This window comes from Numida meleagris, chromosome 4 (genome assembly GCF_002078875.1).
Source record: "Numida meleagris isolate 19003 breed g44 Domestic line chromosome 4, NumMel1.0, whole genome shotgun sequence".
NCBI lineage: Eukaryota > Metazoa > Chordata > Aves > Galliformes > Numididae > Numida > Numida meleagris.
This window is the reverse complement of record NC_034412.1, coordinates 32,904,988-32,919,468: the sequence shown is the minus strand read 5'-3', so window position 1 is coordinate 32,919,468 and position 14,481 is coordinate 32,904,988. Positions and strand designations below refer to the sequence as shown.

Below are 14,481 nucleotides of genomic sequence, written 5' to 3'. Positions count from 1 at the left end.
TTGACAAAGACCTTTTATTTCTTGAAACCAGCAAGCAAGCCACTTGTCATCAGACTGAAATGCATATGAAGACTGTAATTTTAGCCACACAACAGGGCTTTGTTAGTGTTATTTCTAACGGAGTTAGGACTTAGATATGGTGATGCGGGAAATAAAAGTATCAGCCATTGAAACACAAGCAGTTCAGAAACACTGTGAGAAGGAAAGAGCAAAAGTTCCATCCAGTTCAGCTGCCAGAGTCAACCCTTAAGCTTTGGGATTTTTTTTTCCCTTTTTGAGTATTGATGATAAAAATCAAGAGAGAGGAAGAAATTGATGAGAATCAGTGTTCCTTACAAATATGTTTTTTTAAGTAGATGCAGACATCCAAGCTCTTTACTACAGAGTATCACAAAAATAAGTACAAAATTAGTTATTTGAGGATAATATTTTTGATCAGAACCTTTCTTAGGAGTTAATATTTTCAGGTTCTTCTACCTACATGTTAATATACATAATCCATGTGGAACTGTATAGTGGTTGGTCCAAAGGGATATAGGATTCTTTCACTATCTTTAAGATAAATCTGTTCTCATAAAGGCCCTTTTACTAGTATAAGCTTGTGCAATTGTAATGAAAAGGAACATAAAAGAATAAAAATGTGAAGCACTGATATTTTATAACTGAGCACAGGACTTGTGCTTCTCAACACTTCATTGCTTCTGAAAACACTGAGTTGATAATAAGCCACTTCTATGTCTGAAATCAAAAGGGTAAATAAATGATGTGTATTGAAAACCATGTAAAACAATCTGATACTGCAAATGACTAATCACATGGCTTCAGCAGCAGGTTAGGAATGTAAATAGGAGTTAAGAACCCCTGCTGAACCTGAGGCATGGTTAACATTACGGTAACTCAATATGACATTAAGCAATCTCATGGATTAAGGCTGAGATTATTCTTGACTAGGTGAGTCACTAACACAAGATCTTATATCCTTTTATTTTTATATACTTTCATTTTTATTTCATTTAAGTTCACAGTTCCGTTTTCTTTCTAGTTTGCAGAACTGAATAAATGTTTCATGTACTGATATTTTGTGAATAATAAAGTCCACTAGAACATTCTCATCACCCGTAAAATATCATTGAGCTCCATGTTTATTCAGCACAACAGAAGACGTTTGAATTCTGAGTTGTTAAATGAAAGGTTGTATTGATATCTGTAAGTGATAAGATCATTTAGTAGTACAATTCGCCTATAATGAATATTCAACACATCAGACTATTATTTTTACAGTAGTATAAATTTATCTTATTTCTAATTATATATCTAAATATCTATACCTATATCTATAAATCTATATTGAATAACATCTGCTGGAAAAGTAGCATGACAAGCTGTAGGCAACATAAGATGCTCCTGGAATGCATTGAGGATAATTTCCTGAGTCAGGTATTAGAAGGCACCACCAGGAAGGATGCAATTCTGGACCTGTTATTCACCAGTACAAATGAACTGATTGGTTACATCAGGATTGGAGGCTGCCTGGGCTGTAGTGACAATGCTATGGTTGAGTTATCTCTCTGGAGGGATACGAGACAGGCAAAGAGTAAAATTAGTACGCTAAATTTTAGGAATACTAAATTCCAGCCCTTCAGGGAGATAGTCAATAAAACACTCTGGGAAGCAGTCCTCATGGGTAAGGGTGCAGAGCAGAGCTGGCAGATCTTTAAGGAAGCTTTCCTCAGGGCGTAAGAGCTCTCCATCCCCAAGTGTAGCAAGTCAGGAAAGGAAGGCAAGAGATGGATGTGGCTGAACTGGGTCCTGCTGGTCATACTAAACAGAAAGAAGAAAATGCACAGACAGTGGAAACAGGGGCAGGTACTGTGGGAAGAGTATAAGGAAGCTGCTAGGCTGCATAGGGATGGGATCAGGAAAGCCAAGGCCCAGCTTGAATTGACCTTGGTAAGGGATTCCAAGAACAAGGAAGTCTTCTACAGGTACCTCAGTCAGAAAAGGAAAGTCCAGGAGGACATACCATCCTAGTGAGTAGCAGAGGCAAGCTGGTTACAACAGACAAGGTGAAGACTGAGGCACTTAACAACTTTTTTGCCTTGGTCTTCTCTGATAGCTGCTTGCCACACAGCCCTCAAATGTTTGATTTGGTAGGAGGGGATTGGGGAAATAACATCCTTCCCACTGTAAGTGAAGACCAGTTTTGTGACCACCTGAGGAACCTGAACATCCACAAGGCTATGGGTCCCAATGAGATGTATCCCAGAGTCCCGAGGAAATTAGCTGATGTAGTCACCAAGATGCTCTCAGTGATATTTGAAGTGTCATGGTAATCAGGTGAAGTCTGTGGTGACTGGAAAAAAGGCAACATCACACCCATTTTTTCAGAAGGGTAAAAAGGATGACCCCAGGAACTACTGACCTGTCAGTCTCACCTCTGTTCTGGGAAAGATCACGGAGCAGATCCTCCTGGAAGCTATGCTATGGCACATGGAAAACAGGCAGGTGATACAGGAGAACCAGCATGGCTTCACCTAGGGCAAATACTGTTCGATAGTAGATAGTACAGACAGTTCTTGGAAAGTAATATAGAAACTAACACACATTTTTTTCCAAGTGAGTAAACATTCACTTATAGTGAAAGGTTCAGGCTTCACTTCCCTTAATAATGTCATATATAAATGAGAAAAGACATTTTAGACTGTATCAAAATGTTCATGATTTAATGTAGCAGAAAGTTATTACTCTTTACGGAGGTTGTCCTAGGTATCAAGTGCGCTATTCATAAACATCTACATTTGTATTTAAATCTAAAGTATGGAATGACTTATCTAAAAGTTAATTAAGACAGTAGCTTCTTAACCTACTAACCTTTGCTATATCTGGTAGTGGAAGTTGAAAAGAAGAAATTTCAGTAAGTCTCATTATCAAGAGACTTGAAAATTTGGGGTTGGAGAGATCAGAGATTCCTATTTGCAGCCTTTAGGTGTACAGTAACAGTAGCTTTACACACTTTTGCTACCAATTTTAAACAGCACTAGCCATGAGAGATTGTCATGGTTTTATGATTTTTGGTTATTGGTATTCCACATCATAACCTGATGTTGTGCACTGGGAGTTAAAGAGTTAATGCTCCAGTTCCATGGATTGTGGATAGTTCTGGGTACTTGGTTCTCAGAAGAGAAGAACAACTACATTTCCCAGAGAACTCCTTGCTGTTCTGTTACCGTTTCCTGTTCAGAGGAAAAGATAAAAACTGTTTGCATATTGCAAGATGGCCCTTTCTGCCCTGCTCTTCCCTTCTGCTCGTCCTGGCAGTGTCTCTCTCTCTAGCCATCTCATCACCAGCGTTAGAGTTTTTGATTTTTTGGACACTCTCTCTCATTTTATTTGATTTTATTAGCTTCAATTTTAATGATACTGTATTATATTGTGTTATTTTGCATTCCGATATCTTATTTAGTAAATTAGTTTGTTTCCCCTCAGATCGTTGCTGCTGTTTTGTTTTTAGGCCCATCTCTCTACCCTTTCCCCTTTTTCCCTTTCCCAGGGCATGGATCTGTGGATCTCCCTGCTGCATTAGTCACAGAACCAGGTCAAACCTGCCTGTAAACTGTTGACATTCATGACAGAGATTTATAGTGTTAGAAATCTGAGAATGGTTGCAGGAGAGCTCTGGCTTTTATTTAGTGCAATTGTACTGATTCTTTACATGACTTAAGCAGTGGCACCAACACAGTTGCAGAACATCAATTCATTCTCAGCAGCTTTAATTGCCATTGAGGGTTATAATCTGGTACCCAACCAGTTCAGAAGCATGTAAGAAATGTCTGTTATCAGAATTGCATTATCCAGTCATAACCTCAAAAGTCATAACTAGTTAGGGCTAAAAAGATACTGTCATCCACAGTGATCATATTTTGGCCTTTATAAAGCCGTCTGGGACCAGGGGACCAAGGGACTCAAATATATGTAAAAAGTTGTTGGCCATCAGAACTAAATATGAAATGTGTGGAATTTAATTAAAGATAATTTATAGTATCCAAGAGAAGATAATTAGTTTATCTAATGTGTTCAAAAGCATTAAATTTGTTTCATGAACATGTCTGTTCTTCCTTTTGTTATGAATTTCTATATGCATTCAGTGTTCAAATTTTCCTATTCTTTGATTAATTAAGTAAGGCACATACATAACATCTGTTTTTATTAAAGAGAAATCCACTTCCTCAGAGGGTCCCTTGTTAATGTCACTGGCAGTGCTACATTAGCAGAGAAGGCTGAGCATGAGAAAGATCCAGTGCAGGAAGAAGGGTCATTACAGGAGGATGTTATCTGGGCCTAAGAAGGACCAAATGTAGTCTTTGAGGAACCTTTTCATTATCAGTCTACTTTCATTCTGCTGGGTGGAAAGGACCATGTGGAATTGCTCTCAGGCTAGAGGTGGGATATCCTGTCTTTAACTCTCCCTTACATCAGAGAAAAAACTTCTCTAATTTCTATGCAGGTGTAACGCATTTCACATTACAAATGCATACACCTATTAAAAATTCCTGCCTGAGAATTTGCTTACAAACGTTAACACTAGTAAAAACTCATTGTAGGAACAGTAACAGGGAAGATGAGCAAGAAAAATTTCAATACTGACAGTTTTATTTTTTGCAGGTGTGTTTTTTAGTTTAGTTTTCTGTATTAACAGTTTTAATAGTTAGCCATAAAACCAAATGCAGCAAAAAATATATAGGAAGGAATTATCATCTCACACTAATCTGATACACAAGCTTATTTATCCAATAAAATAATAAACTATAAATAATGTTTCTCCAAATAAATCCCCCAAAATTTCCCCCACAGATTTCATAACCTTGAGTTAGATTATCAGTTATCTTTTTACCACATCTCATCTTTCTTTCACTACAATTACAATCTTAGGGTGGTTGTTTTTTATTATTTTTTATCTTTTAGTTTGGGATATTTTATTTTTGATGCAAGGAAGAGCTACGTGATATGGAATCTTGCCAGTTCCTGGTTAACAATAAAAATGTTAAGAGTATTGGACTGTAATATAATGATAAGATTAAGCTGTGAAACAAGTTTGATTATAAAAAACTTGGTCTGAAAAATTGTAATCCTGATGTAAAATGCTATATATCATGGCTCCAGAGGAATAATAAACCATCTTATTCATATACTAAAAGTTAAATATTTAATTATATTTTAAAAGGCATTCTTATCAGTGAAACACACTTGCTCTACCAAAATAAAAGTTGCATAATTGAAAATGAGAAAGTTATACCCGTATCCTTCAACTTTTTCCAAGTCATCTATTGATTGTCCTCTGGGAGAACACCTGCGATGACTTTTTTGGGGGGGAGGGGGAGGGCAGGGAGAAGAGGGTACAAACCTTCCATTTTGTAATTTCCCTCTTAGCTGAGATATTCTATTCCTGTAAGCCTGCTGTTCATGTGGTGTTTCAAGACAAATATTTAAACTGGTAAACTACAGATTATATGTACATTTTTATTCATTTAGCATGGAAAAAGAATACAGCGCTCTGGTTTTCCATACACAAGCATAGTACTCTAAGTGTGATTATTTGGTCAGTTTTCAGTATGCTTTGGGTAAAACGTGCTTTCAGGAATCATGGTTGGTTTATTCAAGCTTTTACAGAGATATTGCTACCTCCTAAATCAGTTTCCCATAGAAACATGATGTATTAGCTTCTGCAGTCTGCTCAAATACGCTGTCTGTTTGAGTTAGATAAAATCAAAACATTGAATTTGCTGAGCGGTACAAATATTTGACTGACAATTTGCTCATCCCTGATTAACAGCAGGTTTTGTAAAAGCCTTCTTCAAACCTAGAATAAACTATAAGACTTAATCCCACTAATCCTCCAAAGCTGAAAAACCTAAAAAACATCAAGTTAGTTTTGCAGCATGTCTTTTTGGTCAGGTCATCAGATTCACATCCTAGTGAAGAAAGTGGTAGGCCAACCAGTCCAGTTGAAAGCACAGCTGCATTTTTTGGGGGGTCCCAGAATGTTTCCAGGTAACTTCATGGTTCACATATCCAAATTTAGTAGCACAGATCTAAATGCTCTTTCACCCCTTGTGATTTAAACAGTGTGGTGCTCTAAAACATATAAAGAGGTATGAAAGCTCTTCAGGAGATTTCAAACCGCCAGGAATGACTGTGGCACTGAAGAGATGCTGGTGAGCACAGTGATGACTGCTTTGCTTACATTCCTATTCCTCAAGTGTCTGTTGGCTTACCTGGTATTGCATTATCAAACCCCTTTCACCAAAGCTCCTTAATTTTCCTATTACATCAAGGACCGCTCATAGCTTTATGTTCAAGGCAGAAGTTCTACTCATTAGGTACCTAAAAAAAGTTTTGGTTCAGGAACGCTAGGTTTTCTTAACCTTAACCTAGTTCCTTAAAGGCAAAATAATGTTAGAAGCTTTTATCTTTCCGTTGACATCTTTATTCAAAAGATCCGTGCAAAGAAATGGAGGAGGGAGAATAAAAAGAATAAAAATAAAGCAAGACAAAATTAACCATAACTAGCCAAAAAAGGCAAAGAATTTATGCTCAGTAGCTACACACTTCTTGTTTTGCTTTTTTTTCCTCAGTAAAAAATAAATGGATGTACTACTGTCCTTCTTCAGATCATGAGAACATGCTACTTGTTGCTGTGGACTAATAGGTGTCATTTCTTTTAAAAGAAAGAGCATGAATTTTTTTCCACTCCACCATAAGCAGTTTAGGAGATACCATAAGAAAAGTTAATGAAAAACATTTAAATTTATAGTTCGTTACTTCCTTAGTTTTCAAAAAAGTATGCATATTTCTACTCTTAATTCTGTCTAAGATATTGGATTGAGGTTTTTCATTTGGATAATGCATGTACCTTCATTTTTAAAATAAAAATAATCAGAGAATTTCTAGATTACCAGGGAAAAAGATCACGTATATGCTGGTGCATTGTTGATCCTTTACAGATGTTGAAGCTGCACTCGCTACATTTCTTTTCCGTCACTTTTTTTCTCCAAGTCAGATGAGTAATTCTTTGGTGGATTTTTCCATGAACTGTAGTTCTGAATAATCTACTTCTTAGGTTATTTCAAATTTTCTTTTCTTAACATTTATTATGCAATAACCAAGATGTCATTCCAGCTGTCTTTCCGCATGGACAGTATGTACTCTTCTAGTTCAATAACATGCAATATTTATAACTTTTTTTTTTTTTTAACTGTTAAGAAAGAAGCAGAAGGAAAATAAGATTTAATGCTATTTTTGAGAAGGCAGAATAGGCCATGTATGGCATTATTTCTGCATGCTGATTGGCCTTGGTCATACCATCTCACAGAGATTTAAAAAAAGACAGTTATTATTTGTTAAAAAATAAGGGCTCTAAAAGTTTAGTAAACTTTAGCTCTGGAGAAGAGCTCATCTTCACAAACATTTACTTGCACAATGTCATGGTTAATTGAAAATATGCTAGTCTACACAGTCTTCATAGGTTATTGTTACAAAGCTTGCATAAGCCTAAACCCATTCCAAATGTCAACAAAAATGCTAAGAGTACCTCCAGGCTATGAAAATAAAAACTCACTAAGTCTGGGCACATCTCATTACATTTCATTTCATTTCATCAGGCTTCACTCAAAGCCATAAAAAATAAATTCAACTTTTACATGTAAAAAATATCATTATATTATTAGCTGTTAGCCAAATTGTATATTACTTTTCAGTATGTTGTCACCTTTTAAAAATGTTGCAATCTATTCCATTATTTGCAATAGTGTCAAGCTGTATTAACAAACTAAAGCAAGTATATGTTATCTTTCCAGCCAAACTGTCATAATATGTATTTGCTGTACCATAATTTAAAGTCTCTTTTCCTCCTTACTGAACCTCAACACTTGCTACATCCAGTGCACTTGTGTAAATGTGCTTCTCAGCAATACTGACAGTAATAATTTCACTCCATATCCTTGAAGAAGAAGAGTCTTGTAAAACATATAATTTTGATGTATATGAATGCTAATAGAGTTATTTTCACTATTATTTTCACTATGTGTGTATGCTGGAAATAAGAGCCAATCATCTGGCCAGTGTATTTTAAATTTGGCAATCTTTCTGCTCAACTGAGATAGGCAGACTGGTGAACATGCATGGGTTAGGATGTTTTATTTGGAGACTGTTCTTACGTTCTTGTTTAAATCAATTCATCACTGCCCTTTCCATCTGAAGAAGTTTTACGTTATGAGAGTTAATTTACTGTACAAAGTTTGATTCGATAGGCCCTGAACCTTCTGCTTGCAAGTGAGTTAACATTATATTTTTCCTACTCTTTCTTTTTTATTGTCAAAATCATGGTTGATTTCCCCATAATGAATAATTAACAAAGTAAACTGTTCTGCTGGATGACTTAGAAAGGAAACAGTATAACAGAATAGCGTTTTTCCTTTACATATGTGGTAGAGAATTGCAATTCTGAAAGAAGAATATGAATAGTTGAATAAATGTTCAACTCTCACTGAGCAACAGTGGCTGAGGACATCCAGCCACATTTCACTGCAGGGCAAACTGGTTCACATTTCATTCAATACCACGCTGCATGCATTGAAGCCAGCCTAATGTATTCTATCATGTTTGTATTAGATATATAAAAATCAAAAATGACCAGATTTTGTTAGAGGTCAACATTCAAAACCAGAATTAGAAGAGAACCAAATACCTGACATACTGAACCACATTAATTCCTTCACTTTAAATTATTTTCTTAGATAATTAGATAATTCTTAGATAATTTAAATTATAAAGCGAAACAATGACTAAGAGACTACATGAAACATCTGTAAAAGAACTTTTTGCATTTTAAATGCTGAGCTTACTGCTTCTGTATTGGCTCACTGTCTTCTGACAACAGAGAATACTCCAGATATGTTTCTGCTTGTCCCCCAGCAGATCTGCTGAATTCCTGTTTTCTCTCAGAATCTCTGTATTTCTGTACTCCAAAAGAAAAACATTTTCATATTTTCATTTTTTTTTTACAAATACAGAAGTTGAATTAAAATAGAAGTAACAAAGGCAATTTTTAAATCAAAGATGGAAGATGTAGTGGATATGCTAAGTCATAGTTTGAACCAGGGCTTGAGCACCTGGTGGAAAGGCAGGGCCACTCCCAGGGAGCTCAGGAGCATGCAATGCACCTGAGTGTCCAGGGGGCTGGAACTGGGATCCAACCCTTCCCAGACTTCATTTAAAGGTTGGCAGTGGAGGTAAGGGTATCTTGTCTGAGGATCCTTGCCTACCTGAGGATCTTACAGGCCTTCTGAAGGTAAGCAGCGTCTGCCTGCCGCTGCTGCTGCTGCTGTGTCTGAGTAGATCCTCCCTTTCTGCAGCCTGAGACCTTGCTGTTCGGCTGTCTTGTGCTTTCCACTGCATTACAGATGTATGTTTCTTGATGCTTACTTTAGTAATTCTGGAATTGTCTTTATCTGCATAAACCCAAGGATTCTTACAAAAGCAAAGATGCAGTATGTATCTTTTTTCCAGACTTAATGAATTCCCACTTTTCAAACTTTTGCAATGAATTTATTTACTCTATTTTTTGGACCCTAAATTAGAACTTTTCAGGGGAAGAAAAAAAAAAATCTTATGCTTCTTCATTCTAAACTAATATCAGCTCCTGAATGAGGCTGTAGCATAATTTAAGAAACCTAAAGGTATAATTACTTATAAATGAATGATTGAGAGGTAGGATTTATAGTAGTTTAGCTATTCTGTTAAAAGGCTTTTTAACTATATGAGTTTTCTCTGAAGTAATTTGACCTCTGTAAAGATACAGGCGATGCTGTGTTATCAGAGTCCAGATTTTCTTTGGCTTATATCTGACTTGGAAAACATAAAGGGTTTTTTGTTTTGCTTTTTTTTGCAACAAATAATAATGCTCTACTTGTGATATAATCAATGTGCTGTTTTAGATATAAGAAAATGTAAAAAGTGTAGATTATTCATTACAAAGTATATGTGAGATATGAGAAAACACCTTTAAAAAGCCCACTCTTCACTAAAATCACACTGCTAAAAAATAAAAGCTAGTATTGTAGTAGGTTTTCTAGTATATACTTCTTAGTATTGCAGGGCTTCTAATGATCATCTTTCATAATTGAGGAAGAAAATAGTTTTCATACTTTAAGTCTGAAATAAGAGTATGCTCATATAGTTCTAATTTAACTGCCAACATAGTAGTATTTCCAATTTAAACTCATGCCATGCTAGGTTAAAAACTGTAAATGTTCCTGGCACATACTGAAACATCTTCAAAAAAAAAACCTATGTATTATTGTAACGGTGAAGTTGTTCTAATAGGCAACAACAGGGAAGTGTATTTATAAAAATAAATAGTGAGACTAAAGGTATGAAACAGCTCATCCTTTGTCACTGTTGTTTAGTTACAGAGATGAACAAAACTCCTGAATAGTAATGATAGAACAAAAGTTCGTCAAAATGTGAAGGTAAGTCATTTCAAGAAACATTTTCTTTACAATACTAAGAGTTTTCTAGGAAATAAAACTTGAACAAGAACTCCTTTTGACTTGAGGTGTGCTGGACAAAAAAAGAAACTTTATAGCATTGAATCAATAGAGTGGTATTAATGTAAATTGCAATTATAATTCTGAGTGTTTCCACCCCCTTCTACATACCAAAATGCATGGTTAGACTATAAGTAGTTTCCTCGTGGTTTTCCTTCGGTGATAACTTCAGTGACAATGCGCAAGTGAAGTTCAAGCATCACAATGGACCCTTGTGGTCTATTGAGGACAATTAGAACATTCTTAACAAATAATTTCATTTCAAGTTGATTGTGTATCTGTCCGCCCATCTTTTTTCCAAGTATTTCTGAAGATATCGGCAACAATGAACCCGAATACTTTACATAGATGAGGCAAATATATTTAGATTTACAATGTAAATAGGTAGTAATACAGCATTTTTTGTCCATCTTTAAATGCAACAGAGCTTAAAAAATTATACTCTTTCATCCAGTTCCAGGTCACCTGCAATTCTGTGACAAAGCTGCATGTCCTTAAGTGCAAAAAATTCTTCCAATGTTATAATTACAGTAAGGTAAATGTTTATTTCTTTCATTTCATAGTTATCTACTTAATGTCATGTTCCCTCTGTACTCAGCCCCGGTGAGGTCCCACCTTGAGTACTGTGTACTCGAGTACTGTGTCCAGTTTTGGGCCCCTCACTGCAAGAAAGACATTGAGGTCCTGAAGCGTGTTCAGAGGAGGGCGACGAAGCTGGTGAGGGGTCTGGAGCACAGGCCTTATGAGGAGCGGCTGAGGGAGCTGGGATTGTTCAGTCTGGAGAAGAGGAGGCTCAGGGGAGACCTTATCACTCTCTATAACTACCTGAAGGGAGGTTGTAGTGAGCTGGGGGTCGGCCTCTTCTCTCTTGTAACTAGTGACAGGACGAGGGGGAATGGCTTCAAGTTGCACCAGGGGAGATTTAGGCTGGACATTAGGAAAGACTACTTTTCTGAAAGAGTGGTCAGGCGCTGGAATGGGCTGCCCAGGGAGGTGGTGGAGTCACCATCCCTGGAGGTGTTCAAGAAACGTTTAGATATAGCGTTGAGAGACATGGTCTAGTGGGGTTATTGGTGGTAGGTGGATGGTTGGACTAGGTGATCTTGTAGGTCTTTTCCAAACTAGCTAATTCTATGATTCCAGAAAACAAACCAAGAAATAATATGTGAATTGTCTTGAGAAGATTTCAGCAACTCAGATCTGGTGTCCTTTGCACTCAAAATTATTCCTTCCAAAAAGACATGTTGTATGGATTTAAATTTACTACATGGAGGAAGCAGTAAGTTATCATTACTGTTGGAATGCTAAGCTTAGGATTTGTCAGCGTTGAAGTGTAATGAATTACCTTTTATAACAGTAGGCTTAATTAAAGTCCCCAAATACACACAAAATGAAGAAGCCTACAGGTACAGAGGTGCTAGCTTGATATACTGTACGAAAACTGATCTGAACATCTAAGTCTGGAATGGAGTGGCTTGTGCTCCTAAAAGCCGTGAAATCCAAAAGGGAACATGAATCAGAGTTCTCAGCCATGGTAGTACATAGATCAATACAATAACACAGACTAAAATCAATGATGGTCTGCATTAATATGCTAGGTTTCGAATTGCAGCACCTTAGGACCGGACCCACTGCTCTTCAGCCAGTTTCAGGACTTGTAAATGCCACACAGTGAATGTGATGGACAGTTAAGGGTGATGACCTCTTAAATTGTCCTGAATCAGTAAATTTTGTGAAACTGAAGTTATTAAGAACTCCTTTCCTCCTAATGCAAAAAAAGTATCTAGACCTTTCCCACTACCTTCTTTCAACCCTTTTGCTTATAGAATTTATTAGTGCCTTGTACCTGCAAAACCTTCCTTTCCCTCGTCCCCTTTCTCTTTTTGTCTTCCTCAGTTAAACCAAGAATAAAGAGCTAATAGCTTCCCTTGTCCATTATTCAAGCTTTCATCACATGGTTTAGATAATCATAGCACTAATATCTCTTGCTTTCTGTATGATATTAGTCTGCTCTTTATATAATCCAAACTTATGAAAATATATAGTGAAAAACCTAACAGTTTTCAGCTGAACAATTTATACTAGAGGAAACTTATCACTATTGGTCATGATGATGTTTAGAAATCATTTTTGTTTCAGAAGTGTAACTTGTGACTTTGAAAAGTAGATTTAAGTTGATGATATAAATAGCTAAAAGGTGTATTTTGCATGAGTGCCTGTCAAATTCCCCTACCTACACATAGACTGCAACGTACAATTCATTTAATACATAGAACATCTATTAACTTAATGCAAGACAACAGGACAGATACATAGTTAATTCATCTGTCATACAGCTGCATAGTCGAATGAGATAAATATAGGAGTCTCCCCTTTCTTTACAGAGAAACATGAGGGTTTTGCTTGTTTGTTGGCCCATTTTTTTCCTACCTTATAGTACAGTCATGGAGAATACCGGTCTTGTAAGTTAGGAAGCAGAGCTATGTATCTCCAGGATTAGTCATGTACTCAGGTTAACCACGCTGGGGCCAAAAAAGAATTTTCTCCCATGCTGAGCTGTGGAAAATTAAAAAATACTTTTGCTCTCTCTCATAGCTTGAAGTTCCTTCTTCCTGCTGTACTGAGTTAGGTCAGCAGTGATATCCTTCATCTTCTCCATTGCCTCTCTATAGCTTTTGCAGCTTTTTTTTGGTCTAAAAGCTTTGTTAAAGAGTTTTTCTGTCTGTATACATCCTGCTATATGCAGGAGAAAGTAGCAAACCATGTTTCTGCAGGCTTCAGCTTTAAAGTAGAGCAAAATATTGGACACAAACGCTTTTGCCATTCAGAACAGGCTTTGGTTTCTGTCATGTAAAAAGACTGAGTTGCCAATAGTAAACAAGGCATAAGCTGTCAATTCAGGTACTTCAAGTTGTCACAGGTACTCACACCATTTTCCAAATCGTACTTTGGCTGCAACTGACAGCCCTGCATAGATCACCAAAGATAATTTGCATACATGGGTCATCCTGGAGAAAACCAGTTGTACAGCTGTAAAAATACCTGTGCAACAACAAAGCAGCTTGGCTAATTGGAAGAAATCCTGAATTTTATTCCTGCCTTACATAGGTATCATTTTCTGCTTGAGAAAATTGTACTGCACATAAGTCCTTTTGCTTTACCTTACCATTTTGGTGGTCTACCTGACAATTTTTACAGCATGTCATCCTGTTTCAGTGAGCCATTCCTCTGCCTGTTGTACTTGTTTTGTGTAATAAGCTTGAAATATTTTATTAAGAGAACTCCTCCTTCCCACCTGCCTGCAGATGGGGGGGTGGGAGCAAAATTGTACAAAACCACGACAACAAGGAACAGGTAAGAACACAGTGATGATGTCACTGCCTGAGCATGTCCAAAATGCAAATGCAGTAGAACTTCAATTAGCATAAAGGAACTGGAAGTAAGTGCACAAGTAGGTGGCCTATGCTTTTAAGAAAGGAAATGTCTGAACAAATTCCAGCTCCAAAACCACAAAGGGCTGGACAGGATGCTAGAATACAACTTAATTTCATGTAGACGTGGGCAACAGCTATAAAAACATCAATACTGGAGCTAACGATTCTTTTTGAAGGACCTGGCATCAGGAACTCTTTAATTTGCTAGAAATCTGTTCAAGAAGTACATACGTGATTCAGACTTCTATAACCCTCTTCCATCTCCACTGACTACCAGAGAGCAGGGACCGAGCAGGGGGGGGCGACGACTGGCCCTCCCGAGCAGTTCACTGATTGGTCCCAGATCCAGGAGAGCGTGGAGAGCAGTGGCCTGCCTGTAAGAGTGTGCCCGGTGGTGGCGGGGCCCAACGGCGCTACCTGGGTGCCGCTGGACCAAAAAGGCA

The 14,481-nt window shown here is 37.1% G+C and overlaps 1 long non-coding RNA gene across 1 annotated transcript; it reads left to right on the top strand.

Moving 5' to 3' along the window:
• On the top strand, nt 840–11,194 carry LOC110397709. The gene is made up of 3 exons (XR_002437938.1): nt 840–951; nt 10,464–10,526; nt 11,059–11,194. It is a non-coding gene; the product is annotated as an uncharacterized LOC110397709 (long non-coding RNA).